This window comes from Xenopus laevis, chromosome 3L, assembly GCF_017654675.1.
Source record: "Xenopus laevis strain J_2021 chromosome 3L, Xenopus_laevis_v10.1, whole genome shotgun sequence".
Classification (NCBI taxonomy): Eukaryota; Metazoa; Chordata; class Amphibia; order Anura; family Pipidae; genus Xenopus; species Xenopus laevis.
Window position 1 is genome coordinate 56,513,018 of NC_054375.1, and position 19,442 is coordinate 56,532,459.

Genomic DNA, 19,442 nt, shown 5'->3' on the forward strand with positions numbered 1-19,442 from the left:
GCTGCAAAAAGTCATTATCCAAAAATCCACCATGTCAGACCTGCCCCAGTTGTATATAAGTCAATGGGAGTGGTCCCTATCCTATTTGGAAGTTTCTGTGGTATGCGCTGAAATTAGCTGAAAATCCAACTATTTCTGGTGTTTTGGGCAAAAAACTGAGCGATTCGGGAAAAAAATCAGAAAAATAATATGATTCTGGGTTTTGCTTAGTTTTATCGAGTTTTCCGACTAAATCATGCCTTTTTAACTAATAAATAAGGTCAAATCATAGATTCTAGTTTGGCTGGACTTTTTTATTTAAAAAAATCTGATGAATTTGGATTTTCATAAATAACTCACTTAATATCATAATTGCCAACTTTTTTCAGTATAACTATCTCTCAAAAATTTTGAGATGCTGTGGTCTAGACATGACTATTCTTAAAGGACCCTCGTGGTCCTTTAAGAATAAGTCCCGGTAAAGCTGTACAGGGATTGGATAAGGGGATCAAATCGGAATACAGATTTACCGGAACTTTTTCTTAAAAGACCAATGAGGTTACAGCAAATCTTAATAGGAGAAAATCTTCCGTGCACAGAGCTGCTATGCAGCACACTGAAAGCAGGGGGCTCGGCTAATCAAGTAAGTGAAGCATGGCCGGGCCCCCCATTAGACACAAAATCCTGCGGGCCTGGGACAACTGTCCCCCCTGTGACCCCCTGATGGCGGCCCTGCATACTCTGCCTTCCCTATGCTCCCTGTGTGTTCCGTACTCTGCCTTCCCTATGCTCCCTGTGTGTTCCGTACTCTGCCTTCCCTATGCTCCCTGTGTGTGCAATACTTTAACTGACCCATACTCCCTGTGTGTACCATACTCTGCCTGCCCTATGTGCTTTTTGTGTGCCATACTCTGCCTGCGTGTGCCTTACTCTGCCAGTAAGGCACACACAAGAAATTGTTGTTAGGGGCCCAAAGGTCTGTCATCACCTACTCGAGGATGCTATCCACAGAGGAGGAGGAGGCATATGGATTTAAGGATATGTTTTACAAGAACTTAAATTTTTCACGTATGAGTGATGTGTGTTATCCCTGCAGTGAGCACCAACCATTTGTTTTTTTTGGTGTGCTACCACCATTAATGTGTACAGGGTCTTAAAAGTTCTTGGGTGTGTTTAAAGTTGGTGTGATTTAAAAACACTGGCTTCCATTATTGGCCCTCTATCTCATAGGACAGAAAAATGCAAAAGTTACTTAGAATTAGCTATTCTATAATATAATAAATGTCATAGAATAGCTAATTCTAAGCAACTTTTGAATTTGTCTTCATTATTGATTAAAAATGCTTTTGAATGGGGGTCACTGACCCCATCAAAAAACAAATGCTCTGTAAGGCTACAAATGATTTGTTATTTCTACTTTGTATTACTCATCTTTGTATTCATGCCTCTTCTACTCATATTCCATTCTCTTATTTCAATCAATGCATGGTTGCTAGGGTAATTTGGACCCTAGAAGCCAGATTGCTCAAACTGCAAACTGGAGAGCTACTGAAGGAAAAGCTAAATAACTAAAATAAAAATTTTAAATAATTAAAAATTTGAACCAATCTCAAATATCACTCACTACATCAAGTAAACTCAAAAATGAACAAATCCTTTAACGCAGCACTGGTAGCAGTGCATTCGCTTGCATCTCTAATTAACAATAGTCTAATATACATGGATATATTTACTTATGGTTGACTAGTTAAATCTGTAGAAGCAGACGTTCCTTGCACTAGTAGAGTTATACCTGACTTCTTTCTCCTGCTTTCTAACTAGCTGTAATCTTTTTGGTGCTGCATTCCACATATTAACTGAACCTTTAGCATACTGAAGATGGATCAGCAGGGAACAGTTTCCCAGGAATCTTTAAGTGCTGATTCACGCCAAGTTTTTTTTTTTTGGATCTGTCACTAAAGAGCTATTATTTGGTTTTTGCTATGGATTGCATTTTTTTCTCTGAAAGATCCATTAGATTTCCTGTCACTGACAGCAAATATGGAATTGCAGGAATTTTATTCAGTAAAGCAGGGTCATGGGTCAGTAAACTGAAGTACAGCAAAGGAGAATATTAACAAACACAAAATGCTTGTGCGCTATAGCCTTTATGTTTGAAATGCCTTCTTTGATGTTCTAGGGTGCTCAAAAGGACTAGTTTTTGTAAAAGATGAACTGCATGGAATGTTACTTTTGCATGAAAATTCTCAGACAAATGTTGCATTGTGGGTATAAAACATGCCAATTCGCACCTATTTTTGCACTTTGCAAATGTTATACATATTGCACTTGCAGACCATGCACTGCATGTTGAGCTGCCGGGTACTACAGCTCCCAGAATGCTTCTATCCTTAATAATATGTTTACATGCAAGTTATTGTTTAGCACTTTCTTTAAAATGGTTGTTCACCTTCCAACACTTTTTTTCAGTTCAGTTAGTTTCAGATTGTTCACCAGAACTAAAGACTTTTTCCAATTACTTTCCATTTTTTTATTTTTTACTGGTTTTCCCAGTTTAAAGTTTAATGTCCCTGTCTCTGGTGTTTGAGTCTGGCAGCTCATTATTTCAGGTGCAGACTCTAAACTATTACAATTTTGCAAAATTTAGTTGATACATTTCTCAGCAGCATCTCTAGAGTATTCACAACTATTGTATCAATTCTAACAGCTGCCTGTAATGAAACCCAGGGATGCTGCTCAGCAGGGACAAAGATAAGAAACATATTAATTAAATGTATCAATTTAACACAGTTTAAAGGGTCGGCGACCCCCTCACACTTCAATATTAGAAAAACAGTAACACATATATAATAGAAAGTAATTGGAAAAAAAACTTATTTCTGATAAACTATCTGAAACCAACTGAACTGAAAAATGTGTTGGAAGTTGAACAACCCCATTAAGGCTAGTGGATTTTAAACACTTTTATGACATCTACACTTCATTAATGGAATATACTCTTATCTTTTTCTACTGTATTTCAGTCTGGGCAATTCTCTACGACTGAACTGAAGAAACTGCTCGGTTGAGTGGTTAGAACTTTTTCAAGAAAACATATCCAGTTGCTTTAGACGTAATTCTACTAGATAGTGTGCATTTGTATGGTTTGTTAATTTGCTGCTAGTTGTGGCTAGGAAGGAAATGCTTGGTGCACTCTGTTTTATTTATGTACTCAAACCTGGTTAAAATGTATGTATGCCCATACTAGAATTCACTTTCAGCAATGTTTACCTGTACTTTTTTGTTTCACAAGCAAATATAACTTTCAAAGTTTTATCACAAGCCTTGGTAATGAGGTTACGTTTCTTTACACATTGGGTAAGTCCTAAAATACAGTGATATTTTGTATGGAAAAGTGACATTGTCCCTCACAGTATGCAGGAATAGGTCACATGGATCGGAAGATACTAAGACTAGACGGATATAAAGGAACTATGTAAAGCCAAGGCAAACACAAAGTAGGAAGCACTGAGGTGTACTAGAGTGCAATCGAATGCTCCAGAGACTGAGAGCCTGTCAGGGAGCCGGGAGCCCCCTCTGGGGAGTAGTCCGGATCTAGGAGGAAGCCCCTCAGGAGGGATCAGGATCGTGGTATCCAGGGATAAAGCAGAAAGGGTAATCGAGTTCAGGCAACAGGTCACAAGGCAGGCAGAATAGAATCAAAGTCCAAAGTCCAGGCAGGGGGTCAGCAACAAGAGATCAAACAGGAATATCCTCAGGGATAACAGGAATAGGCAACAGGGAACCCAGGAATCAATACAGGAACAGATCCTATTTTCGGGCGCCATCTTGGCGTCTCAGGCGTCCTTTTATATTTGAATTTGGCGCCCTTGCGCCAGCGTCAGCGCGCCTGCGACCGTCGCGCCGCGCTGACGTCACGGCGCCGGCGTCGGAACCCACGTGGGTTGACTGGGCGCCGCCATCTTGGATTCTTCGCCGCCGGGAGCGGACGCGACTCCTCGCGCTCCCGGCGGTCTTGACAGTACCCCCCCCCTCACGGGGGGCCTCAGGACCACCGGGACTTGGTTTCTGGGGAAACTTGGAGTGGAAGTCTCTTACCAAACGAGGAGCATGCACATCACGATGTCCCTCCCAAGAGCATTCTTCGGGGCCAAAGCCCTTCCAATGGATGAGGTACTGAAGGGACCCTCTGGAGATTCTGGAATCAAGGATTCTCTCCACCTCGAATTCTTGTTGACCCTCCACAGAGACAGCAGGAGGAGGAGATTGGACACCAGAGAAACGGTTGGAGACGGTGGGCTTCACCAGGGAGACGTGGAACACGTTGGGGATTCTCATCTCTGGTGGGAGTTGAAGTCTGATGGCTACAGGGTTAATTATCTCCAAGATGGGGAATGGACCCAGGAACTTCGGACCCAACTTGGGAGATGGCACCTTCAAGCGAATATTCCTGGAAGAGAGCCAGACAGTATCACCCACCTTGTAGGGAGGAGAGGGCCTTCTACGGCGATCCGCGAAAGTCTTGTGGACTAGAGCACACTTCTCCAGATTAGACTTGGTTGCAGCCCAAATAGCAAGCATATGGGCTGTCAGATCATCTGCAGCCGGGACGTCCGACAACACGAAGTCCTGAGGAAAGGCTTGAGGGTGCTGTCCATACACCACCATAAATGGAGACCTTCCTGTGGAGGAATGACATGCATTATTATGAGCAAACTCCGCCCACGGGAGGAGGTCAGACCAATCGTCCTGGCAAAGAGACACGTGGTTCCTCAGGAACTGTTCTAAGGCTTGGTTCACACGTTCAGCTGCCCCATTCGTCTGCGGGTGGTAGGCAGATGAAAATTTAAGTGTTATTCCCAAGTCTTTACATAGAGAACGCCAGAACTTGGCGGTAAACTGGGTGCCTCTGTCGGAGACGATCTCCACCGGGAAACCATGCAAGCGGAAGATGTACTTAATAAAGAGTTGGGATAATTCCACCGCAGAGGGTAACTTCTTCAAAGGGATGAAATGGGCCATTTTGCTGAAGCGGTCAATGACAACCCAGATCACAGTATTCCCACCGGAGGGAGGAAGTTCGACAATAAAGTCCATAGAGAGGTGCGTCCACGGACGAGAGGGAACCGGCAAAGGCTGTAACAACCCGCTGGGGCGGGAATGGCTAGGCTTAGAAGTGGCACAGACATTACAAGCAGCCACAAAGTCCTTTACATCCTTGCGGATATCAGGCCACCAGACTAGGCGCCTCAAGAGTTCAAGGGTCTTGGCCGGACCAGGATGTCCAGCTTGTCTGGAGCAGTGGGTTTGTTGCAGGATGGCCAGGCGAAGTTCTGGAGGGACGAAGGCCATGCCAATCGGAGTATCTTGAGGAGCCGAGGACTGCCCAGCCAGAATCTGGTCTGCAAATTGGGGATACAGAGAGGCAATGATCTTGACTGGTGGAATGATTGGTTCCTGCCTCTCAGGGTCACGGTCCACCGGAGTGAAGCTACGAGACAAGGCATCGGCTTTCAGATTCTTGGAACCTGGGCGATAAGTCAAAACAAAGTTAAAACGGGAAAAGAAAAGGGCCCACCTGGCTTGTCTGGGATTTAGCCTCTTGAGGGACTGTATAAACTCCAGATTCTTGTGATCTGTGAAAATCTGGACAGGAATTTCAGAGCCCTCCAGGAGGTGACGCCATTCTTCAAGGGCAAGCTTGACTGCTAAGAGTTCTCGATTTCCGACATCATAGTTCTGCTCTGCGGATGAGAACTTCTTGGAGAAAAACGCACAGGGGTGCAATTTTCCATCAGTGGAGTGTCTCTGAGACAGGATAGCTCCGGCTCCGACTTCAGAAGCATCAACTTCGATGCAGAAGGGTAGTGCAGGATTGGGATGTCGGAGAACAGGAGCGGACGTGAAGGCCTCTTTCAAGGACTGAAAGGCTTCTATGGCGGATTGAGGCCACAGGCTGGGTTTACCCCCTTTCCGGATGAGGGCCAGGATAGGTGCAATGCGGGAAGAGAACCCCCGGATGAACTGTCGATAATAATTAGCAAATCCGATGAACCTCTGGATTGCCTTGGTACTCAGTGGGAGAGGCCACTCCTGGATGGCCGACACTTTCACGGGGTCCATCTCAAATCCCTCTGGAGAGATAATGTATCCTAGGAAGGGGATCTTGGATACCTCGAAGACACACTTCTCCAACTTGGCGAAGAGAGAGTTCTTCCTCAGACGAGAGAGTACCTCCTTCACCTGGGAGCGATGACTTTCAAGGTCCTTGGAAAAGATCAGGATGTCGTCCAAGTATACGACTACGAACCTTCCTAGGAGATCTCGGAACACATCATTAACAAACTCCTGGAAGACGGCAGGGGCATTGCATAGGCCGAAGGGCATAACAAGATATTCATAGTGCCCATCCCGAGTGTTGAATGCCGTCTTCCATTCGTCACCCTCCCGGATGCGAATGAGGTTGTAGGCCCCCCGGAGATCCAACTTGGAGAAAATCTTTGCCCCTTTCAGCTGGTCAAAGAGCTCGGCAATCAGGGGCAGGGGGTACCTGTTCTTCACGGTGATCTTATTCAGACCCCGATAGTCTATACAAGGCCGAAGGCCTCCGTCCTTCTTCTCCACAAAGAAGAACCCAGCCCCTGCAGGAGAGGTAGAAGGGCGGATAAACCCCCGCTGGAGATTTTCTTGGATGTACTCCTTCATAGCGGTAGTCTCTGCAGGAGAGAGAGGGTAGGTGCGCCCTCTGGGGGGCATAGCTCCTGGCAGGAGTTCAACCGGACAATCGTAGGAGCGATGTGGGGGAAGGAACTCTGCCGACTTTTTACAAAAGACATCGGAAAATCCCTTGTAAGTGGAGGGCAAAGTTTTTAATTCCGCAGAGGAGACATTCACCTTCTCGAGGGGTTTTGGCGGAAGGCAATGTTGCAGGCAAAATAAACTCCAACGAGAGATCTGCCCAGTGGACCAGTCTATGGAGGGGTTATGCAGACGTAACCACGGAAGACCCAATATTACTGGAGTAGAGGGACAGGGAATGATGAAGAATGAAAGTTTTTCTTGATGCAGCGCCCCAACTTGTACAGAAAGTTCCGCCGTGAACTTTGTGACGAATTCAAACTCCAGGGGTTTGTCATCTATGGCGGTAATTCGCAGGGGTGAAGACAATGGAAGCAGGGGAATCTTCATGCGTTCGGCAAAAAAGGCATCCATGAAATTGCCATCCGCTCCGGAGTCGAGGAAGGCCCTTTCGAAGATAGATTCCGCTCCCGGCGGCGAAGAATCCAAGATGGCGGCGCCCAGTCAACCCACGTGGGTTCCGACGCCGGCGCCGTGACGTCAGCGCGGCGCGACGGTCGCAGGCGCGCTGACGCTGGCGCAAGGGCGCCAAATTCAAATATAAAAGGACGCCTGAGACGCCAAGATGGCGCCCGAAAATAGGATCTGTTCCTGTATTGATTCCTGGGTTCCCTGTTGCCTATTCCTGTTATCCCTGAGGATATTCCTGTTTGATCTCTTGTTGCTGACCCCCTGCCTGGACTTTGGACTTTGATTCTATTCTGCCTGCCTTGTGACCTGTTGCCTGAACTCGATTACCCTTTCTGCTTTATCCCTGGATACCACGATCCTGATCCCTCCTGAGGGGCTTCCTCCTAGATCCGGACTACTCCCCAGAGGGGGCTCCCGGCTCCCTGACATTATTTTCGGGCCCATCTTGGCGTCTCAGGCGTCCTTTTATATTTGAATTTGGCGCCCTTGCGCCAGCGTCAGCGCGCCTGCGACCGTCGCGCCGCGCTGACGTCACGGCGCCGGCGTCGGAACCCACGTGGGTTGACTGGGCGCCGCCATCTTGGATTCTTCGCCGCCGGGAGCGGACGCGACTCCTCGCGCTCCCGGCGGTCTTGACAGAGCCGTGCTGACATGCCACTGCTTTCTGGCCTAGGTCAGATTCCAGGGCTACAAAATTAGATCAACAACCAAGAATATTTTCACTGGCAACAAAAGCGCTTTGCCTCACAAAATCACATTTCTAGGAAAATGGCTTGGGTTTTTCAAGGTCCGAGATAAAACAGATTGCTAGATAACTGATCAACATTTTATTTTTGCGCTATTTTTAACTGTACTTTTTTTTACATCCCTCCACTAGCAAGCCTACTTTATTTTCAGAATTTCTTCCTATTTTTCAGTAAAATTAGGCACAATGGGGGTCAATTACAAAACCGATATAGAAACTTAAGCCTAGGTTAATGATTAACCAATATACCTTATCAGCAGACAGGTGCATGCTGAACAGACAGACCCTTGTAAAAACCAATAGTCCGATGTGAAAAAAATATTAGAAAAAACAGATGTGCATTGTGGTAAGAAATGCTAGAAAAGGCACAGGCTGATTTCCTATATAGGCACCCATGGGCCCGCGCCTAGGGTGGCACCTGAGGGGAGATAGGCCTCTGTGATCTGATTGGCACATGCACAATAGCCTATGCAAGCACCAAGCCCATGGTTTTTTTTCCTAAGAATTAATTGAAGACACAGGTACATGTTCTAAGCAGTTATGCAGAAATACATTTTAAGATATGTTCAACACAAAAATGCTGTTTATAGCCAAATGAAATAAGAGTGCCTTTGGATATACACTGGGGATTTGGTAACTTATGCTTAGCATCAGATGCCAGTAGCAGTGTAAGGTGGATATAAATTCTGATCTTAATTCTAATGTATATTACAGTCATAATATTGAGGATTGACAAATGATAGTGCAGTTTTTTTAATGACAATATACAGTATATACATGAGTAGGTTTCTAGCTATATGATACAAGTCATTTAAAAGATTAATGACAAAAGCACTAAATATGCAATGTGAAATCTCTAGTCTTGAGAATTAATTTACAATGGGTTGAGCCAAGAGGCAGTTCTGGTTGAATACATTTCCATCTCTCTTTTTTTTTTTCAACATCTGGCATAAATATTGAAGCTGTTATGATTTGGAATATGTTAAACCGATTGTTCTTCCCATTAACTCATGAATTCAAACATAAAAAAGACACATATTGTAAGATGCTTAGGACTAAGATACCAAAGATGCAACTTATTTTACTGGAAATTAGAAACAGAATTCGGCCTGCAACACTTACTTCTGCACCAAAAATGAAATGTAGGCAGGACAAGACTACAGAAGGGTGTAAGAGTAAACATAAAAACTGATATTTACAGCGGTGGCCCATGTTTAGGTCTATGTGACAGAAGAACAAAACTCACAAGGGTTTGTGGCAAAATCTTACTTAATTAATAGGCTCAGTTCCCATTGCTGTTCACTAAATGTGACTGCAAGGAGTGGTGCATTGTTGGTTGCATCCTTTTAAATCTTAATGCTCAACATGAATCAGCTTTCTGGTTGCCAGATGTCACTGACCCCAGAAATGAGATGGTAATTTTAATTTAATCTGAGATGAAATTTAAAAGACCACAATAAGTCATACTTAACCTAGTCCTTGTTCCTCTGCGTCCCTATATGGGGGAGGTACCACTGGAACATTGGTTCCTTTCTCTCTCCTTGTTGAAGCTGCAGTTGCTCATTTCACTAACCTTTCTATAACTTCTACAGTTAGCTCCACAATTCTAACCTATCACTATATAACCCATCTAACTATCCTCCTAGGTACTGTTTTGAGGTATGAAGCCTCAGGCACCCTGGGGTCATTTGCTTGTTCCTTCTATCAGCCAAATAGGAAGTAACCCCATTCTCTCCATTATATAACCTCCTTTGGGAAATCCCTTCCAATGGCAACAGAGCAAACCTGATCTAGAATCTCCCAGGGTTTAGGCCTACATAACAGCGCCATCTAGTAACTGAAACGGAAATCACATTATTTACATAAAATAAACTACTTTTACTCCTAACAACTGCCCAAGTGCAAAGTTGCCCAGTGTTGATAAATGAGCCCCTATGCAAACACTTTTTAAACAATTATCACTAAAGGAAAGAGAATGAGAAAAATCTCATCATTATAATTGTCCTTTATTTACTTTAGGGGTTTGTCTACCATATTTTCTCTCTCACAGTACTGTCCAAATGGATGAAAACTTTTGTAAAAGTTCTGACGCTTTTATATAATCTTAAAAAGGCACAACGGAGGGTGATGTCATGTGTTTTTAGAGAGGAAAAGTGTCACACAAATCAAGTTAGATTGCCACGTGCGTTATTTCTCTAATGTGCCACTGAGCTGAACTGTAAATTTATCAGGGAATGATATGCTCAGTAAATAAAAGCAAGCTCATGATGCCATAATGTATGTTTGTATGAGTGGTCTAGCAACCGTTCTTACTGCACATCATAAAGCAAGTAAAGTCTCGAGCCATAACTTTTAGTGGTGTAGGAATTATTAGAACAACAGGACCTGCTTTATAGATCAGTGCCATGTCACTTGTGAGTGTGATTCTTACAGTATTTTTTTCCAGTAAAAGGTTATAACAAATATCTACCTTTTCCACTTTCTCATAAATTCTAACATGCTGAGAGGCCATGAAGACAGAACAAGAGGGGTCATTGCTCCATGCTACGTTGTTCTGGTAGATCTTTACAGAAGCACTCGCTCCCTGAATGAATTCAGCAAGATTATACTGTATGATGTGCTAAAGCAAAGGAAAGCAACCAGATCTGTCAAATATTAGTACTTGCCAGGAAAGCCAGGAAAGTGAAACATGGTGGCCGATTTAATAGCCTTCATGTGAGCTATGTAGAAAAAAACTCCTTCTCATGTGCATATACAACATTAATCAGAATTATGAGGCCAATGTAACAAACTTCACATGCTCCAGTTTGTTGTTGTAATTTCAGTATTACAGGGATGCAAGCAGTGGTGTAACTAGATATTACTGGAACCCACAGCAAATTATTTTTCAGGTCCCCAAAATGTCTAAAGATTGACCTGTTTTACCACTATTTATTGAAATTGTATATGAATTAGGGCCCCATGGGGCCCCCTATACCTCCTGCCCCCCCCCCTGTAGCCACAAGATCTGCTCCTTTGTAGTTATGCCCCTGGACGTAAGTTTTTTCTAATAAAAAAATGGGCTTTAGCTCAAAGATTACTTATCTATTTATTAACTGTCTAGGATTGTTTGTTTGGGGATGAAGTACACCAGTGTGTTTTAAATAGAATTAGGGCAAAGAGTATGACCTCTAGTTAGACAACATTTGCTATGTCTGGAACAATCTGGAAAGTTTTCAGCACTGTACACTGATTAGCAATAGCCCATGCTGGTGCAAAATGCACAGGTATAATGAAGTATACAGGCTCTGTACTGCCTGTTGTTCCTCTCCTCAAAGGTCTCTTCAGGGAAGTCTAAGCTGTTAGGAAAGGTAGACATGGGTGTGAAAAGATGTATCCCATCTAGGGGAGGAAGCCCCCTATACAAAGGGGCTTGCTCTGTAGTGTAAGTTTGTGGGAATGCCTTTTACTTTAAACTGGCTATCAAAGACACTTTTGGTGGTGCAAGGCTCTCAACTACTAGGTAAAGAAACCCTTAGAAATAGGTTTGCACTGTATAATTAAAAAAATGTGTAAAATCACTGTTTAGCCTCCTTGGTACCTCTCGATGGAAGGAAGGTATATGGTGCCTAGAGCTTGAAACTGAAAAACTCCAGTTCTACCTAACAAATACACATTTGTGGGAGCAGTACCCTACTACTTATAAAGTACTACATTGGTTATGCAATAAAAGATGCAAAGCTTGTGATAGGTCTAGTAACCTAAAGCAACAAACCAGTAAGTAGCATATACTGGCCATCTGTTTGAAAGCAAAACCTTATTGGTTTACTGGTTTACCGGGAATGGGTTACCGCAACTTAAATATGGGGGATAAAGGTCTAAACCCAACGTATAGGAGGCTTACACCTCAGGCTTACAATTTAACAAAACAATATGGAAGTACATTGACATTGTAGCACAAGCTTGACTGCTGTGTGCTATGTGGCTTCTAATTCATTGCAATTCTTGCCTGAACACCTAGCACAGCACTTTGCACACCCATCGTTTGCATAATAGATGCAGAATATAAAGCTTCCATAATATTGATGCTCCATCAAAATGTTTGCTGGACTCTCAGCATTCCAAGCAGTCCAGGTACATCATGGTTGCATCCTTAAAGCAACATTGCTAAATAAAACTTTTCTCCAGGGCCAGTGGCTCAATGAATGCAAGAAAATCCTCCTGGGAAAACATCTGGCCTCCAGGTACTAGAGCCTCAACTAATGCAAAAGAATAAATGTGAATTCTGCACATCTGTCTGCCTATTCTTTGTACATGGAATCTGAGCTGGAAGCACTGAACAACTTTTCCTAGCACCAAACACCTAAGCTGACTAATGTCCGCTCTTGTGAAGTTTAATTACCATTTGGAAACCAAAAGCTGCACATAATCTTCATATGTTTGATGATGAAATATGACTTGGGTAGTGCTAGTAGAGTGGGTTCTCATTGGAGCATTTTCTTGGATCTGTATTTAATTTTGGACTTCCCACTTGATTTGTGAGTGCAACGAGAGCTTTTAATGGAGGGTTTTCATTCTCCTTAATGCAATTTTATTTTTACAGTGGCCCTCACAGTTTAACACTCATGCAACATGAAGTAATTGTATAGCTTGGTTTGTGCTCCTGTCAAAATCCTTTGTCTATCTCAGACATAGACAATAATTCACACGTCTGCTTTTTTCCTGCAAAATTACAGTATATACTGAATAGTTTAAACCAAAACAACATTTGCTTAATGAGAATACAATGTTATATAATGTAACAGGCTTATTAGTGGATAAAACAGGCTTCCTTTTTGTCTGCTTGTTGGCATTGTTTGTAACCCTATTGTTAAAACCATTAGAATGAAACTAATGGGAAATGCAGCATATTGTTTAGTCAAACAAAAGATAAGATGACAAGTCACTTAAGCTAACACAGGTACAATTTAAAAAATTCAGCAATTTGTAATATGAAGCAGTTCATTTTCCCCAAAAAAGTTGATTTAGCAAGCAGGAGATGTTTCTAAGGGGTGATTACCTTCTGTGAGGCAATAATTCAAATGGAGCAGTACTTAATGAAGCATATGAGTACCAGATGAATTATATATACTATTCAATCTGCCATGTATGGCAGCCATAACCTGGAGGAGGGACAACATTATTCAGTTTTATTTCCATGCAGGAGCCCATAGATTTGTTTAACTAAAGGAGGGAGTTCTGATTGGGGGTAGAGAGTTGGGTACCCTCCTTAGTTGGGGGTGTCTTATGTGGTTTTAGTTTTTTAGTATTGTTTGTTGTCACTTACGTGACCTCTGATTGCTGGGGTTCACTTGTTATTAGTCAATTGGGGGTGTTAAGGAAATTTGTATTGATTTAGTCTTTTATGATAGTTCCTATGCCAGTCTACCAAGGGGGACTAGTTCTCCTAGATGAGGGCTGTCTTTGTGTGATGATCCCCGTGTCCAACAATGTTTCATATTGGCCTTGACCATTCTAATTTAGTTCAGTTTAGTCCAATTTCCATTGCTATACATTCCTTCATCAGCTTGTGATGGAGTTTAATAAAGATGCATTGGTAGACTGAGGTTCAAATGTAAGCAGAACTCTAGTCTATCAGTGGAACCAGAGACTTTATCTGTCTAGACTTTATCTGGTTATCTGTGTATTCTCATTTCTTGTAGTGCTATGCCAACAAAGATACTTGTTAAAGGGGATAATTTTTAAAGGAACAGTTCAGTGTAAAAATAAAAACTGGATAAATAGATCGGCTGTGCAAAATAAAAAATGTTTCTAATATAGTTAGTTAGGCATAAATGTAATCTATAAAGGCTGGAGTATCTAGATGTCTGATATAATAGTCAGAATCCTACTTCCTGTTTTTTAGCTCTATAACTCTGAGTCAGCAACTTGAAGGGGGCCACATGGGATATAACTGTTCAGAGAGATTGCAATTGAACCTTAGCATTCAGCTATGATTCAAAAGCACGCAGTTATGACTCGTGCCCCCCCCCTTGAAGTCACTGATTGGTTAATGCCTGGTAACCAATCAGTGGAAACCATGAGAGCTGCAAAGCAGTTCTGGCTATTATGTTACACATCCAGTCACTCTATCCTTTATACATTACATTTTTGGCTAACTAACTACAGTAATATTAGAATATTAGAGTATTTACCCAGGTTTTAGTTCTACACTGAACAATTCCTTTTCAGGGGGCATCAACTTCCATTATAGTCTTTCACAACAACTCTAGCTCTTTAAAGTGGTTCTTGCAAAGTCTTAAAGGAATCCTCCATAAACTATTCTCACCAAAGTTACAGATGTGAGTAACACATGAACAGTATATGTAGTTTTACCATATAATCTAATATGGATATAACACTTTTTAGGTGCTGGGTGCTTGAAAAAAACCCCTGTTAAAAACCCTGGAGTTAACCTTGTAAAGAAAGAATAGAGAGACAATTGTACACAGTGGAGGCAGGATTCTCAACAGAAATTCATCTTGTACCAATTAGGCCACTGGCAACATTGAATAAGTTTCATATTGAGCTGCGGTTACTGGATTACAGCTCCCACTGTGCTTTAACCATTAACAAACCTTTATACCATGCAAGGAATTGTAGCCAAGCAATAATAGTTAATGTATGGTCATGCACCCGTGTTTATATCCCAGCATTTCCCAGCATATTAGCAACTTTAATGATGGGAGTTGTAGTCCAGCAGTAGTCACAGTTGTAGTCACTGCATGAGAAAACAATTGAACTTCAGAAAAGTAAGAGGAGCAGCTGCTTGCTTCCCCGTGGGGGTCACACAGAAAATAATTTTAAGGCCAATTAAACTTTGGGAAGAAGACATTTTTCATAAACACATATTGAAACTACTTATTAGTGCAGGGTCTGCTAGTAAGGCCCATGCTAAATGGGACATACACCTCCCCTAAAACTGGCTCTACAAAGTAGGCAAATGCTCTGTAAAGCTACAAATGGTTTGTTATCATTACCTTTTATTACTCTTACTCTATTATTTTTCTATTCAGATGCTCTCCTATTCATATTCCAGTCTCTTATTCAAACCAATACATGGTTACTAGGGCAGTTTGGACCCTAGCAACCAGAATGCTAAAATTGCAATCTAGACAGCTGCTGAATGAAAGCTAAATAACTCAAAACCCACAAATAATAAAAAATAATGAAAACCAATTGCAAATTGCCTCATAATATCATTTTCTAAATCATGTTAAAAGTTAATTCAAAGGTGAACAACCCCTTTAATTGCAGATGCAAAAGTATTATCCAGTGAAAATCATTCAGCTTTCTGTTATCTAACATAGTGATACAGATTTAGTTTCCAATGTTTGAAATCTAACTTCAAAAGGCAGATATAGAGCTGTTTAGAACTAGAAACAGAGCAAATTTTTAGTTTTTAGGGTTTAGTTCTCGTTTAATGCAGTCCATGAACAGTAACAAGCTGCCCAGTGAATATGACCAGCAGGTGCAAATATACAAAGTTAGAGTAATGAGAAGCAGAATAGGGCACTAGCTCACAGGCATTATGTTTGATAACATCACAAATTCAAATTTGTTCAAAAGACAAATATAGGAACATTGGTACACTTATATGTTTCCAAATAGCCATGACCCTACCACTGTCTAACTCTCGCTTGCCTCACCTTTGTGTTAGTCTGAAGGACTAACTACCAGTATTAGAAATTATTAGGCTTCCAAAGATATAGTGGAATGACTCTGAAGGCTCCCCTGTTATTACCTAATTGGCAACACTCATAGATAAGTATTCATTCTAACAAACAAAATGCTTTTTGATATAAGATATACTTTTGTAGATGGAATGGCTAAGCCGTCTAAAAATCCTTCCTAGCACTAATAGCTTTAAATAAAATATTGAGTTGACTGTCACATTTTTAGAACAGCTAGAAGAGGCAAATCATGGTAAATTATAGTTTAGTATGATATTTCTTTAGGCAAGTGGGAAAATATATTAATGTCAGTGTGCCAAAATGATTGCCATGGAGATCAATAACAAAGCAGATACATTTGCATGCTGTCAGCATACCCATGATAATGAATTTCATGCCTGGATAAACAAGTGGTGTTGGGTACTGGCACCTTCCATGTAGGAAAATGGATGGAAAATATCCTATGAAAGTGATCTAAAGTCAAAATATATATTCTAGGAATGGTTACACTCCCATGGACTTTCTTCTAATGAAAGATAATATGGGCTTCAGATGCTTTAAGAAAAATGTATTTAAAAATTAACTATTTTGGTGTGCATCACTGATAAAGTTAAACCACAGTAAAAGAGAGAAAGTTCTTTAAAGCATAAAGGAGCAGATAAACTCAAAAGTAACTTTAAATATGATGCAGACTATTATAGTGCTATTTTAGGATCATTTACATTTGTGATTTATTTTTATATTTTATTCTTTGTAATTTTACATTTGTTTCCTTTTACAGCTCTCTATATCAGAGAATATCAAGGTCCTATGCAGTAGGTTGAATGAGACACTGGAATATCAGTACAAAAGGATTGAAAAATATTACTGATAATGCAAATCTGTCCTTAGTATTAATATTTTTTGTGGCTGTTTGGGTTTGTGACACTGGTAACTAGTGAGAGACTAGAGTGAGAGATCTAGAATAGAAAGTTTTATTGTCCAAAAACAGCAAAAAAAAAACCCAAAAAATAAAGACAATAGCTAAATGTCTCAGCATAGCACTGTCTAAATCATACCAAAAATAATATTAATTAATAAGAGACATTAAACCATTTAAGTGTATGTATAGAGTGCACATTCTTTTGGTACAAGGTCTAATATATTGGCGTGAAAGCATTTTGCAGTGGCAGGTCCTCTCTTTGAAGATCTTTCCTGTCCTACTGAAAGGTTGTTATTCTCACAATAGGGTATTTTTTTGGTTCCAATAAACAGGCACAATGCCTTTTGTATGTGGTTCCTGGGTCTGATTGCAGTGTAGATAGTGAAGGTAATGATAGTCAGTCATCCAAGGAACTTAAGCATCAAATAAAACTCCAGTTTAGAGTGTATGGGCTTACATTGTATTTAGCTGCACATGCTTGTGGGCCAGAATGTCATTTTATGTTTAATAAGAGAATATTGATATTTTTATGAAAGTTAAAAATGTCAGTGTTCTCCGCAGTTGCTGGGAGCTCCACCTGGCATTTTTTGTAAGGTGCCTGGCTCTGCTCCCAAAAATGTCAAAAAAAAGAAAAAAATGCCTCTCAGTCTTAGGGAGTGATAACAATAAACAGTGAACTGACACAGTGTTCTGATAAGCCCGGGTGTATAAACCCCAGGCAGATGAGTCAAATAAGCATCGCTCCAAATCATGAATCCAGATTACAGGGAGAGAGAGACACTCAATGGGATGTGTTGGTGGCCTGGGTGCATTGTCCCAAACCCATAGCTAGGGGTGAGAGGTAACCTCCTGATGCGTTTCGTATCATGCGATATGTAATCATAGGCCAAGTCAGGTTGTTTATTTTTAAAGATGAGAAATTAAGATCTGGTGTTCTACTGGTGTGCTTGCCTACATTTTGGACAAAAGGTTAAATATAATGTGCCTCAAAGCCTCCCACAACCTTATCCACCTTAACAGAAGAAGTCCTACTGACTTCTGTAAAAAGTTTTCAATGATGGCAGGTGATGTTGGGGCAGGCTTTGAGGTACATTTTGAAATATATATGTCTTACCACCCACACTGTAAACATTTCCAGGAGAGAAAATTTAATTTGTTGCTGTGTTTTAATGAAAGGCACAATGCAGGCCAGAGTACAAAAGTTTGAAAGTCTGCAATTATATTGAGAATGAAATAGAAATTGCTGAGATAATCCTTGATGACGATTAAATTGTATAGCTTTTCCACAACAGATAATTCCCTGGCATTTGTCCATAACAGCTGCTGAAAATCTAAGGGTAGAGACTTTGGACTCCTGGCAATAGTGACTCATTGTTTTTTTTTCCTGCTGTGACAGTTTTTATTTTTTTTAAATTATTTATAAAGAAATGTAATTTCACTGACTTTTATAGAAAGAATTCAGCCAAAATAGTATTCAAGAAAAAAATATGACATCTCAAATACCCTCTGTAGGAGAAGCATTTAACTGTTAAAAAAAATATCTGGTTAGCATCGAGTGCCATTTAAAACATAGTTAAGGACTGGTAAAAGGAATCTTAGAAGCACACATTTACAACTAAGAAGCCACAAGAGTCATCAAAAATACAAGTGTTATAAATGATAGGAAACATTGATCAGATTCCCAAATTGCAAGACCCAAACATTTTTTAAATAAATGACTGATGTGCTTCATGGGCTTATCTACCTGTCTGAGAGGTTTGGGAAGGTGTAACAGCCCAGTAACTGATAAGGACAGATCAGTTGAAATGAAAATTGGCATATGAGCGTAATCTCATATAAATAAAAAAACTTTCTAATCAATCAAAAATTCTTTATAGTTTCTGAAATAATGAAGTTACTTTTCAGTATTCCTCTCTTAGTCATCTTCAGGCTGGAGTTGGGGGTCAGTAGTTAAGTCAAATACATTGACTTGTGCTCCTTTTGCCTTGACAATGCATTAGTGCCTTTCAAAATAATGGACTCTGACACAAAGCTGTATGTATAGAGACACATTTCCATTATTGGAAAGCATGAATCGTTACTGTTAGAGGGCTGAACTTCTGGGCTAGTACACCAAGTTCTATATATATATATAACGTGCATCATTTCTAGCCACTTTCTTTTTAGGCTTTAGTTCTTTTTAAGTACAGGACTCCAGACTGTCTTATGTTAACACTATGAATGTGGGGCAGGTAATGACATCCAAAGGTACACTTGTATCCTGTCCACATGCCACCACTGAGTCTTGCATTTCAATAACTGATTAAAAGTCAATGAGTGGCAAAGAAGGTAAAATAAACCTTCAAGAGTAGTGATGGGCGAATAAATGTGCCTGGCACGAATTTGTGTTGAATTTCCGCCAACTGCGTGAAAAATCCGGTGCATCAAAAATTTTGACGCTCATCAGAATAGGTGTGCGCATAAAAATTGTTCAGCATTAAAATTATCTGGACGCCCATTGACTTTAATGTTTTTGAACAAAATAGGCACGCGTATAAGAATTGTCATGGGCGTCAAAATTGACTTAAAAAATATTTTGACGCCTATTGACTTCATTGCGTTTTGTGAATTTTTCACCGTTTCGCGAATTTTGAGGTAAGTTCACAAATTTTTCAGCAAAACTGGACTGGACTCTGACGAAGTGCCAGGATTTGCGGCAAGAAACACGTAAGTCCCAGACACCCAACGCTATTTACATTGTACCACTAAATGCGCCCATTAAAGTTGAAGGTTTGTGAAGATGTGGTCTGTGTCCCTTTGTGGATTTGCACTACAGTGCCTTGGAGTGCGGGATTCT

General features: G+C 41.0%; 1 protein-coding gene across 1 annotated transcript in view; it reads right to left on the reverse strand.

Annotated features, from left to right (window-relative positions):
* Window positions 1–19,442, reverse strand: part of igf1.S (insulin like growth factor 1 S homeolog) — a 56,667-nt gene that overhangs the window by 3,785 nt on the left and 33,440 nt on the right. The window lies entirely within an intron of this gene.